Genomic DNA, 12,468 nt, shown 5'->3' with positions numbered 1-12,468 from the left:
ACCCCAATATATAAAAGAGAATTTAAAATTGGGGGGCGGGGGTTGGGAAGGCTGCTGTAGCTGAAATGGGAATGAAGTTCGGTTTTAGCAGTGCCCCTGGCCCTACCCCAAGCCCCCAGCCACATCCTGGGGTGACTCCAGGGGATGGGTCCCTTTGAAAGGCATGCCTCTGGTGGAACCAGCTAGGCCTTCTGACTGGTTGGGTTGAGGCCTTGCTGCCAGAGCGCCCAAAGCTGAGTTCCAGGTGGGCTCCTGAAAATCTCCACCGAGACCACAGGGTGGTTGGAGCCTCCTGCCCCTGGGTGTTCATGCGTGGCTGGTGCGCCCCACTAAGCTGCCTGGCCTCTGATGGCAAGTGCTAGCCTGAGAACCAAGCCAGCCCTCTAGCCCTGGATCCGCTACCAATTTGCCGTATGATCACAGGGGCTCTTGGCCCACACAGGGACTCCATCCCCGCACCTGCCCCAGGGGAAAAGGACCTCACTGACCACGGAGGTCCCTTAGGTTCGGATATGCAGGTGGAGAGTCGAAAGCTACCACTCAGCACCCAGCACAGAACGTGTAAGGTGCCAGCTGCTTCCAAGCAGCTAGTCTCAAAATAGATTTTTAACGTTCCTCTCTGCACTTGTCACTTGCAAGTCACAGTAAGCCAACTCACGGACATTTATTCAGAAGGACAAGCTGTTGGTGGGACGGCTGGGGGGCTCAGCGGTTGAGTGCCGCCTTAGGAACAGGGCATGATCCCAGGGTCCTGGGGTCGAGTCCCACATGGGGCTCCCTGCAGGGAGCCTGCTTCTCCCTCTGCCTGTGTCTCTGCCTCTCTTTCTGGTGTCAATCATGAATAAATAAATAAAATCTTAAAAAAAAAAAAAAAGACAAGCTGTCGCTTCATGAAACTGCAGAAGATACAAAGTACTTAAACAAGATACTGAGCACAAGAACGAGGGTGCTCTGGGGGGCTCAGAACCGCAATCTCGATCCTCATGATCCCCTTTATCTCCAATTCTGCTGGCCCCGGTTTGATTCTCTTCTCCCCCGCAGACAGCAGTGCCTCCTGAGAGAGAAAGGAGGCCTCCAGAAGCCCCTGCTGCTCGTCCTGCAAACTGCGGAACACAGAAACATCCATGGCTTTGGTCCTCCTTGCCAAACCACACACCTCTCAGGCCCATAGGCCCACCTCCATGACCAGGGGATTGGCTAAGAAACAGTGATTGGCAGCCCCAACCCAATCCCAGGGTCGGAGTGCAAGAGGAGCCTCCCCACCCCCCCACCCCCCCACCCCCCCACCCCCCGCCCTTTGCGTCCCCCAAGAGAATGGATGGTGCTGAACACACAAACACAGCCGATGTCCATCCACTTGTCCACCTCAGGCTCAGGTGGCGTCTCGGCCTCTGGGTCCGATTCGTTTCTCCTCTCAAGGCCTCCCCAAGGGCCCCCACCTAGCTCCTAGATCATTCCTTAAAGAGAAGGGGTCCAAGCCTATCTTGAGCAAATCATTTTAAATAAGGATCATAGGGATGGGTGCCGAAGATTTCAGCCTCACTTAATCAATCGTGGGGTATTTGTGCTCACGGGGCCCCCACGATGGATTTCTCCCCTCTCCTGGTGGCTGGGTGCACCGCCCGTGAAAGTACACTCCCCCCGACACCACACTCACCTGGGAGGCGGTGGCCGTGCCCTGCCAACTTGGTGCCTCTGCTTCTAAAAAGGGAGCTGATAGGAAAGCACTGGTTTAACCCCCTGGTAGAAAGCACCGGGCAGGGTGGGGGGCAGGAGGAGGGCACCAGACAGGCTGGTCGGGGTCGCTGTGGATTGGGTGGGACTCAGGAGGAATGGGGGGAACGCTTTTTCAAATCACAAGTCAAGACTGAACCCTTTACTGGGAATTTGCCAGTGCCTCTGACCACAAGAAGGGCCCCTTCACCAACTTCCGAGCTGGACCATCCAGTCCAAACACTGGTTTCATTAGGGATCAGCCGAGTCCAGTTTGGGCAGATTCCCTAACCTCTCAAGGCCTCAGCCTGCCCATCGGTGGCCGGGGACAGCTGTTCCCTACAGAGCTGCTGGCAGGACCTAAGAAGGGCCGCGCACCCGCCCTACACAGCCCTCCGCCTGCACACAGAGGAGCTCAGTGAGCACCCGCACCCCTGCCTCCACAGCCCAGAGGAAAGAGCTCCCCGGATGCAGGGCCAGGTGTGTCTTTTCGGCACATGCCAAAAGGACAGACACAGGGATGCCTGGGTGGCTCAGTGGTGTCTGCCTCTGGCTCAGGTCGTGACCCCGGGGTGCTGGGATGAGTCCCACATCAGGCTCCCTGCAGGGAGCCTGCTTCTCCCTCTGCCTGTGTCTCTGCCTCTCTCTGTGCCTCTCTCGTGAATAAATAAAATAAATATAAAATAAAATAAAATAAAATAAAATAAAATAAAATAATAAAATAAAATAAAATAAATAAAATAAAATAAAATAAAATAAAATAAAATAAAATAAAATAAAATAAAATAAAATAAAATACTTGACACAGAAAGCCATGGGACAGTGTTCAGTGAAGGCTCCATAACCCCACAATGTCTCCAGGGGCATTGCACTGAATCTGGTCTCCACAACTGTTCTTTTGGAGACTTGATGACTCCCTTGAGCCTCGATCCATGATAAGGTGCTCTGTATCACCTTGACTTCTGACATTCAAGTGAGATTTTTCTCCAACGTCCTGAACCGAGGGACACCCAGCGCTGTCCCCTTATCTCTTCGGAGATTCTTGGGGACTCTCAGGTCGGGCTGTAGCCCTGGGCTCCACACCCACTGAACCGGCTCCTCTAACAGATCACCCTTCTCTCCCGCAGGGGGTACCCCCTGCAATCCACGCCACACCACACTGCCCACTCCACGATAAGCACCCGATGCTACCGCCAAGATTCGTGGACGGAAGATGTTACCAGGGTTGTCAGGGAAGGTATCGCAGGACGGCATTTCAAATCATCTGGAATTTGGTATTAGATACCCCCGGGTCCCCCAGAAATCTCTCCTCCAGCACCGAAGCAGCTGTGCAGTCCCCGGGTTCCAGGCTGCTCCATCCCCGGTCTTCTCTCTCCTGCCCATCCTAGACCAGCCCGAGGCGCAGCCATCCGGCCGCCCCTCTGCAAACCTGCCCCTTGGGGCCCCACACTCCATACCTAATGAACGTTATAACAGAAGGTGCTCCCCAAAATCCTAACGTCCTCTCCTATGAGGAGGCGCTCCGGAGCCCACTGTGGTAGCAATAGCCGCGAAGTACTCCCCCCACCCCATGAGTCTAACTGAACGTGCTCCGTGGCTGCCAAGCGGTGGCTGAGCACCTTGGCTTCATTCCTTAGATAATGCTTGTTATTCTGTTGTAAAACCTTGGGGGTGGGGGGTGTCCCCTCACCACCACAGGAATTATTCTGTCAACCCCAACCTCCGTCATGCACATCTGCTGGTTTAATTGAGGATGAATGGTGGGCAGGTAGGTTTCAAGCGTCCAAAGACAAACTTGGATGGACTCCAGAACTGAGAATCATTCTGAACAAAGCACCCTCACACTCCAGGGTCGGGGTTAACGAAGTACACAGTCCTTCCTGCCAACTTTTGTTTCCCAACCTGGCCTATTCACGGTCTGCATCCGCAGACATTGACATTGCCTCTGTGATCAGAGCGCCCAAGGTTTGTTCATCTGATATGGGGTATTGGTCCAAACTTAGCTTTCAAGACTTGAAATAGCAGAGGAGGAAGCATCTGGGGACATAAAGGACATAGAACCTAACTGTACCCTAACTTAAAGTCTGACCTCTATCCAGAAACTTAATTGTTATATCTCAGGGTTCACCAGCAAAAGAGGACTGTAGCAGACATATATAGAAAATCATAAATTACATCATTATAAGATTTATTAATAGAAATAATATGATTTGTTACTATTATATTATTATAGATTAGATTTATTCTAATCCTTATAAAAATAATAAGGAACTGGCTTACCTGATTATGGAGGCTAAGTCCCCAAATCTGCAGTCTTGCCAACTGGAGACCCAGGAGGCTTGATGATGTAAGTTCTACTCCAAGTGCAAAGGCCTGAGAAGCAGGAGAACCAGTGGTGGGCTCCCAGTCCAAAAAAAGAGTTGATATTTCAGTTGCCATCTGAAGAAAGGAAAAGACCAACGTCCCAGGTCAAGACAGGCAGGCAGGAGGGTCAGTCTTTCTATTCTATTCGGACCTTCAACTGATTGGATGAGGCCCACCCACAGCAGGGAAGTTAGTCTGCTTTACTCAGTCTATGGATTCAAGTATTCATCTTGCTCCAAAACATCTTCACAGACATACTCAGAGTAATGTTTACCCAAATATCAAGGCCTAGTCAAGTTAACGAATAAAATCAACTATCAATTTCAGTTTTTCTTCCTTTGTAAGGAGCATAATACTAGCTACATAGAGACACAAATTGGAAAAGACTAACCAGGTACTATGGGCTTACGTTGTGACCCTCTGACTTAATGGTAATTTGACTTTGAGCCAGCCACTCAACTTTGTAATATGGTGTTTCCATTTGTGAAGAAGAAGGAGCAGGAGGAGGAGGAGAGGAGAGGAGAGGAGAAGAAAAGAGGAATGGAGGAGAAGATTCCTACTTGCCTCACCTATTAGTGAGGGGTTCACCTAAGATAAAACCGTGGCTCCACCACAGCCACACAATGGAGTTACCTGGGCAGGTTTTTTTTAAATGCTCGTGTTCCCACCACACTCCAGACCAATGAAACCAGAAATCTGGAGGTAGAACCCAGGCATTATTTTTAAAGATCCCAGGTGATTCCAGTGTGCAGTCAAGGTCAAGAACCGCTGGATTAAGTAGATGTGAAGGGATCTGCCCAGATGTTAGGTATTTTCATTATTGAGCCTCCCTCAGCCCCTCGCCAGGGAAGAAAGCTGGCTTGAGACCACTGATGTCACACATACACATCAGTGCCCCACACTGTTATAATCAGAGCCACAAAGGTAAAAGTGAAACTGAAGATAGTCACAGAAAGCATTTCAATGTTCCAAACCAACTCAATTTTCCTTAAAATGTGACCCTTAGAACTGTGAATCCTTCCAAGAACTGGGAAGAATAGTATAAACATGTGGCCTGGTCTATTAGCCTGCTTCTAGCCCAAGCTGGATTTCATGAGTTCTCTGGGGTAGGGATGGGGGCTCCATCACCTGCCACCATTCAACCCCACCTTTCTTCTGGATCCTCCCAGACAGCGTGGCCTGCTTCCCTCTGGCCCTTGCTCATGCAACACAACCCCTCTGCCCAAACATGAGGAACCTCCCCCCCACCCCCCAAGCTCTATTGCAGAGCTGGAGCTAACAGAGAAATCATGTAAGCTTGGAATGCCTCCTGTATCCCACAGACGCCCTCTTGCCTATCCTTTACTGGCATCTCCTCCATCATACTGGGCCAAGGAAGGGAGAGGGAGCCCAGCACACAGTAGGTAAGCCCATGACGAGGCCAACACTACCTTGTGGTTGGCCTCAGGCTGTCCTGCTGGCCTCAGTGTCTTCCTCACTAGGCTTGCCAGGGAATAGGATCACGTGTTCTAGACCCGCTCTCCACGATGCACAGCATGGGCATCACCTTGTCAGGAAAACAGCAGCTCTGACCCCACCCCAGACCTACCCAATCAGAATTCTCATTGTAACAAAACCCCCCTGTGATGTGTAGGCACACAATGTGAACGAAGCACTGGTCTCTACCTTATATGCATCCAGAACAGATCAGGGGTTGATTCAAACAAATAAATGGTTACCAAGCACTATGCAAGGAACTACAGTAGAGTCTAGGCATGTCACTGTGAATGGAAAGCAGTGCCAATCCTCAAGGAACTCACAGGGGGTGGGGGGTGGGAGACAGATGGTGACAATAGTCTGCCAAGTGCTCTGTGAGGGGTAAGTGCAGGATGCTGTCAGAGAGCGGATGGGGCCATTATGGTGGTTTCAAAATGTGTCCACAAATTCTTTGATCATCCTTCTTTCATGAGGTAGAGCTTAAGTGTGAGCTGGTTCTTAGCGAATCACTTCTAAACAACAGAATATGATGGCCCCAGTCTGTGACTTCAGAGCCTGGCTAGGCTGCCATAACATAATACCCCGGGGCGATTTGTAAACGACGAACACTGACCTCTCACCCCATTCTAGAGCCTGAGAGTCTGAGTCCAGCACAGTCAGGGGCTGGAGAGGACCCTCTTCTGGGCTGTAGACAATCACCATCCTCTTGTATCCCCACATGGTAGAAAGGGAGAGAGAGCTAGAGCTCTTGGCTCCCCCTCCTTTTAAAAGCACTGGTCCCATTCATGAGGGCTCCACCCTCATGACCTAATCACCTCCAAAAGGCTCCACTGAATACCATCACACTGGGGGTTAGGATTTCGACATATAAATTCTGGAAGGCAAGGAGCACATTCAGTCCATTGTAGACATAAAAAACACTGTAGCTTCCTCCCTGCTTTCTCTCGGCCCATCACTCTGGGGGAAGCTGGCTGCCATGTTGGAAGAACATTGCAAGTCCTATGAAGCAGCCCACAAGGAGATGGACCACACCCCCTGCCAAGGGCCGTGTGGCTGAGCTATGGAAAGGCATCCCCCAGCCTCGGTCGAGCTCTCAGATGACAGAAGCCCCAGCTGACATCATGATTGCTCATGAGACACCCTGATCCAGAACCATCCAGCTAAACCACCCCTGAATCCCTGACCCAAAGAAACCATGAGATAATAAATACTTGTTGCTGGGATGCCTGGGTGGATCAGCGGTTGAGCATCTGCCTTTGGCTCAGGGCGTGATCCCAGGGTCTGAGGATCGCATCCCGCATTGGGCACCCTGCGAGGAGCCTGCTTCTCCTTCTGCCTGTGTATCTGCCTCTCTCTGTGTGTCTCTCATGCATAAATAAATAAAAACTAAAAAACTAAAAAATAAAGATAAATAAATACCCATTGCTAGAGAATGCTAAATTTGCAAAGGTGAGGGGGGTAATTTGTTAAGCAGCACTGGAGAAATAATACAGGCACTTAATGACATTCTGTAGAAACAAGGAAGGCCCCTAAAATAATCTCTAAGTAATCTATAAGCTAAAGCCTGAAGGACAAGTGGGACTTAGGTGCTATGGGCAGTGGAGTGCTCCAGAGAGGGCTGCAGCACATGGAAAGACCTGCTAGAGAGCACGTGGCGATTCTGATTCAGATGGCCAAGGGGAACAGTGACAGATGACACTGGAGAGGCCGGCAGGGGCCAGGTGATATGGGGCCGTGTGCACCACGGAGAGGAGCCTCTGCTACCCTGAGGACCACGTGGGACAGTCAACTGCACAAGAGTGATGGGGTTAGGTTCACGCTCTATAACATTTCTCCTTACACCTTGGGAGGAACAGGTTGGAAGGGAAGCAAGCTGGGAGGTAGGGAAAGCAGAGAGCAGGCTACTGCAATAGTCCAGGTGAGGAATTATGACAACGTGGACCGAGGCAAGGCCTGTGACCAGGACATGATGATTACTGCCTGCAGATGCACTTGCACACGTGACTGGCACCTTTCCTGTGTGCACACATATGCCCGTTTATGCTCAGCATTTGCTGGCTGGGAGCATGTCACCTAAGGGAGGGTTTAGAGGCAAAAGAGATTAGGTACTAGGATACTGGCCAGCACCCACTCCCACCTCCAGAAACCAAGCTTGTAAGACAATGGAAATTTGGATCCTAGATGCAGCTCCAAGGAAAACTGAGGCTAAGAGGCCTCATTTGGGAGGTAAGGAGGGTAAAGTCTCCTTCCTAACCTCATACTCTCAAAAGAGGACTCTTTTTCTGTCCATAACAGTCAAATCTGTAGAGACAGAAAGATCACTGGCCGCTTATGGCTGGAGGTGGAGGTTGGGGTATAGGATGGTGATCGCTAAAGCTTAGCGTTTCTTTTGGGTGGCGATGATGTGTTCTAAAATCATCTGTGGTGGTAACTGCACATATGTGTGAATATACCCAAAACCATCAAGCTGCACACTTTCCATGGCTGATTTCTATGGTGTGTGGATTATAGCTCAATAAAGCTGCTGTTTAAAAAGACAACCTTTTCCATGGGATGGAGCCCTGCATCAGGCTTTGCACTCAACAAGCAGTCTGCTTGTCCCTTTTCCTCTGTTCCTTTCCTCCCCCTCCAAATGAATGAATGAATGAATGAATGAGTAAGTAAAATCTTTAAAAAGATGACCTGTTCTCACACTTGGTCAGAGACTACAGAAGCAATGGATAGAATGGCTGCTTGACGTTGTTATCATGTCTTCATTTGGTGATGGTTTCCCTACTTCAGACAGAAGGTTAGCCTCACAAGGACAGAAGTTTCATTGTATTCAATGGTGCCCTCCAGAGCCCATAACAGCCTGACACATAGCAGGTGCTAATTTAAAAATATTCAACGAATAAATGGATGAACATCTTGACCAAATCCTCAAGCTCCCCAGCATCTGGAGCAAACCCTCTCCTTGTTCTAATGCAAGAAGGGTCCCTCCACTTTTCAAAGGTCTGTGGTGGCAGGGAGGGTAGTATCTTCCATAAGAGCAGCTTGGAAGGAGCTGCCACAAGTAGCCTGTGATACGAGCCTCCCTGCAGAAACCTAACTCCCAGCAGCCATGGATCCAACCACCACACCAGGGTGCTCCTCTTCCATTTGATAAACTAGTTGAGTCAGCACCAATTAACACTTACTAATCCAATTTTCATGAAACTGGACAAGCAAACACAGAAGTTCACAGAGCAGAGGAAATTGCTGGAAAGCAGAGTGAAACACCTCTTCTGGCTTCTTAGCCTGCTACGATGTAAGGGGCCTGTCCAGTGGGACTTGGAAAGCAGATAGCAGTTCAAGGTCACCTTGCATGCACACTGCCGTCCTTCCATCGTCAGAGGCTTGAGAAACGGGCACTCATGTAATACAAACAGGCCCTTTCACACTTATGTGGAAGCGGGGCTCAGTGAATGAACCATGGCACCCCTTCTGGCCAGATGATCCCTGATGCCTGTCTGTACCCACATCCTTCCCATTCAACCTTGAAATCTGAGCAGGAATGGAACCTTCCATCTCATGGGTGAGGACACAAAGGTAAAGGTATTGGCTGCCTTTCTTATGTGCTCAGCCTTAGGAAAGGAGTCCTTGCAGTAAGCTGGCCCTGTGAATCTGGGGAGTTGATCCCAAATTTGAGTACTAGTTTTGCCAATTACTCTCTGACCTTAGACTGATTAACTGTCTCCAAGCCTCAGTTTACCCACCTACAAATTAAGCAGTATCTGCAAATTAACTTCATGTTAAATGAGATAACGCATACAAAGCATTTACCACAGGGCCTGGCAAAAGTATGCTTTCAATAAAAGTTAGTTTAAAAAAGAGATCATTCAGGCCCTTTCTACCATGCATAAAAAACTCCAACACACCATGTTCTACTGATAAATAACCATCCTAAGCCTCCCCTTCCCTTTCCCTAGTGATCCTTGAGTGAACCTCAGCTCAGATAATAAGATCTGCATTGGGGATCCCTGGGTGGCTCAGTGGTTTAGCGCCTGCCTTTGGGTCAGGGTGCAATCCTGGAGTCCCGGATCGAGTCCCACATAGGGCTCCTGGCATGGAGCCTCCTTCTCCCTCTGTCTCTACACCTCTCTCTCTCTCTCTCTCTCTCTCTCTATCATGAATAAATAAATAAAATCTTTAAAAAATATATAAGATCTGCATTGAGTCCATAGTGCATCCATTCATTCATTCAGTGCAGCTTTGTTGAGCACCTACTGTATGCCAGGCCCTGAGCAAAGCCCATGGTAGAAAAAGAAAACGTTCTATGCCTACCTCCAAGGGCTTTGTAATAGCGGATATAGCATGCAAGTGCACACAGAAAGAGGTAAGAGAAGGTCAAGTAATACAATTTCCTGATGTGACCTGCCCTAATGCCTCATGGACTGAAAACTCCCTTAGCCTGCCCCATCCTCAACCTGTTGCCCCTGGCTCCAGAAAAGCTCGTGTTGGCCTCATCCTCCCAACATGGGGGCTTCATAACTGAGGAGTGGCTGAGTCTTCCAACTAATACTTATTTTGTGCTGTGAGTCAGGCACAGTTCAAAACACTGGGCTGAAAACGGTAATAAAACAGACATGGCCACATTCCTTGTGGAGCTTAGAGTATGCTGTGGAGGACAGCTGCTAATATAATAAGTGTGCAAATAAATGAAAATCGGCCACTAGGAAGCAGTGAGCGAGAGTATGTAACGCAATAAGCATGTATAATAAGAGGACGGGAGCTAGGCGTGAGATGATAATGCTGAAGCTCAGATTTTGATATATGATGAGGGCTGGCATGAAGGAAGGGAAGGTTAGAGCCTCTAGGGTAGGGCAAAGCTCATGATGGGGAGAGGCCTGTGTACATGGGAGACAGCTGGACCAGAGAGATGGGGGGCAGTCAGGGGAGATGAGGTTGGAGTGGTGGGTAGAAGCCCGACTGTGACAGACTCGGTGGGGGTCTTGTTGGGATTCTCATTCTTAGAACCATGGGACACCAGAGAAGACCTATAAGAGCTGGGGACTCTATAAGGGGAGATGTGACACAATCATATTTGCATTTTGAGGTGTCAATTTGCTAGAAAGGCTGGTAGCGCAGGCGTGGAGTGAGTGCCCAGAGAGTGATTGGTGGTGGTGTTGGGGAGGAAGGTGGATCATGCACAACCTTGCAGGCCAGTTCGAATTCTGGTCTAAGTTCGATGGGAAGACTTTGGTCTCTGCTGTGCAGAGAATAGATGGAAGAGGGTGAGAGTGGGTGGGAGGTAAATAGTTAGTAAGCTCTGTGATAATCCAGATGGGATTGTATGAGAGCCTGAACAGGATGAGGGGATGGCTGAATGGGAAGATGTGTGGGTGCAGACAGGCATCAGGGATTATCTGGACAGAAGGGGTGCCATGATTCAGTCATTGAGCTCTGGCTCATTGGGCGGACCCCAAAAGAATTCCTTAGGGAGAAGACCTCATTCCACTCTTATGCCCACGAAGGAATCGTGGGTGGAATTTTGTAGGTATGGAGGTATTATCAATATAATAGGGACAGACTCCAAAGGCACTAAGCCTGAGTCGCTATTCCAGGTGAGCAGAGGCCTCTCTGTCAGAACTACGTCTTCTTCTGGAAGTCTTGGAGATGTTTTTTAAATAAGCCACACTTCCCAGAGGTGATAAAAAGAGCTCCTGTGGGGTAAAGATGCTATTTCTAATTTTAAAAACTCCCCAATCCCTCCCTGCTTTTCTGCACAAGAAAACAGATCTCTAGGAAACGACATGTCTGGAAATGCTGCTGTTGCTGGAATAATTTAAAGTCCCAGGTTCATTTCCTTTCTGGCGAAATGTGATGGATGAATTTCCCTTCCTGAGGACAATGTTCCTATAAACTAGGGATTCTCAACTGGGGGCAATTCTGTCCTCCACTCCCTGCCCCCTTCCAGGGGAGATTTCCCAATGTCTGGAGACACATAGTTGTCACATGGGGGTGCTACGGAAATCTAGGGAGTGGAAGCCAGGGGGTGTGTTTCAATAGCCTACAATTCAAATGGTAGCCCATCGCCCACCACATACATACAACAAAGGATTATATGGCCCAAAGTGGCAGTAGTGCCTGAGTTAAGAAACTTTATTATAGGATGCCTGGGTGGCTCAGTGGTTGAGCATCTGCCTTTGGCTCAGAGCATGAATCCAGAATCCTGGGATTGAGACCCACATTGGGCTCCCCGTGGGAAGCCTGCTTCTCCCTCTGCCTGTGTCTCTGCCTCTCTCTCTGTGTCTATCATAAATAAATAAAAATAAATTAAATCTTTAAAAACATTTTTAAAAAGAAATTTTATTATAAATCTTGTCTATATCTGCTCTTATTATAGGTCTTGTTACACTGATTACAAGGATCATGTTACTGTTCTCCTCCTTCAGAAAATGTTGGATGGATGAATGAATGGATGGATGAATGGGTGGATGGATGGATGATTAAGAATTAGTCACTGAATGAATGAATGAGCGGAGGAATGAGTAACGAGTTAACAAGTTAATGAATAGCTAATATGTATGTACATTTGTGATGTCTGTACACTACACACACACACACACACACACACACTTGCTATCAGAATGCGATCTCCATGAGAACAGGCATTTTTGTCTGTTTTATTTACTTTTATGCCTGACACGTAGGGAACCCTGACCCTGGATAACTATTTGTTAAATTTATGTTGTCCCATGATGTCCTCAGCAAATCAGTGAGGAAGGTACAGTTTTTATTCTTGTGTGACACATGAAGAAACTAAAGCCGAGAAATATAAGTTGTTTAAGGACATACAGCTAACAATTGACAGAGGCCCAGATTCCCATGGACCCTAAAGAACACTCTTGACTATCAAGCAGTATGACTTCATTTTAGAATGAATGAATGCAAGTC

At 48.7% G+C, this 12,468-nt stretch overlaps 1 long non-coding RNA gene across 1 annotated transcript in view; it reads right to left on the bottom strand.

The window, feature by feature from the left end:
* Positions 1–12,468, bottom strand: part of LOC102154816 — a 393,058-nt gene that overhangs the window by 27,103 nt on the left and 353,487 nt on the right. Inside the window, exon 7 of the long non-coding RNA XR_005360886.1 lies at positions 3,994–4,152. This is a non-coding gene — a long non-coding RNA (uncharacterized LOC102154816). The remainder of the gene's footprint in view (positions 1–3,993; positions 4,153–12,468) is intronic.

Source organism: Canis lupus, chromosome 6, assembly GCF_011100685.1.
Source record: "Canis lupus familiaris isolate Mischka breed German Shepherd chromosome 6, alternate assembly UU_Cfam_GSD_1.0, whole genome shotgun sequence".
Lineage (NCBI taxonomy): Eukaryota > Metazoa > Chordata > Mammalia > Carnivora > Canidae > Canis > Canis lupus.
This window is presented reverse-complemented; position numbering and strand designations above follow the sequence as displayed.